Source organism: Bison bison, unplaced genomic scaffold (assembly GCF_000754665.1).
Source record: "Bison bison bison isolate TAMUID 2011002044 unplaced genomic scaffold, Bison_UMD1.0 scf7180017864105, whole genome shotgun sequence".
Taxonomy (NCBI): Eukaryota; Metazoa; Chordata; class Mammalia; order Artiodactyla; family Bovidae; genus Bison; species Bison bison.
In genome coordinates, this window is record NW_011494677.1 from 587,236 (window position 1) to 588,058 (window position 823).

Genomic DNA, 823 nt, shown 5'->3' on the forward strand with positions numbered 1-823 from the left:
GTTAGGCCTTTTGACCCCAGTTCCCTGCTCCTCTCGAAGGGCTGTGAGCCCCTCCTGGGAACGAGATGGGGGAACCCACGCACTTGGGCCGGGGGAGCCCTGCTGAAAGATACATATGCTCAGAAACAGGCTTCGGTTTCCCGTTCTGGTCCTGGTCATACCTTCAGCCTTCATTCAGGGGAATCTTCTGGCTGGAGAAGTCCCTTTGGCATATTTGCACCTGGCGGGCGCTTGGGGCTGGTCAAAGTCTACCCTCCGCCCATGATGCCAAGTGTTCCGGTCGGCACCCAGCTAACAGGATAGTGACAGAACAAAGCGTTTCCGTATCTCTCATTTCTCCCAAGTATCTCCTAAAATTGAAACCTCTGCATTGGCTGCAGTTTTCCTCCATCTGCAAAAACACATTAGGAAGAGAAAGAGGTTGGCAGCTGACTTCAGGCTTTTCCCCCCGGAGAGTTACTTACCTGACTTTAACCAGATGCTGTGTATCAGCCCGTCTCTCCCCTCCGCGCTTAGTGGGCAAAAGACAGAAGAAATACAAGGAATGCTTGTTACGCTCTGCACTCTCTCCCCCTCTCTTTCTCTTTCTCTCTTTCCCTTTTTTTTTTTTTTTTTCCCCAGGACCGGATATACAAGTTCCAGAAGAGGAATATACATCCCCAGAGTCTGAAATCAAATCTGGAATTCATATCCTCTGTAAATGTACTTTATTAAAAGCAGGAATCAAGAAAGGTTTTGGAATTATTATATTGGAGAGCTTGATTGTGTAGAGAGGACTTGGAATTAGGGATAATTTTAGACATGTTTTGCAGGCAGCCTGCTC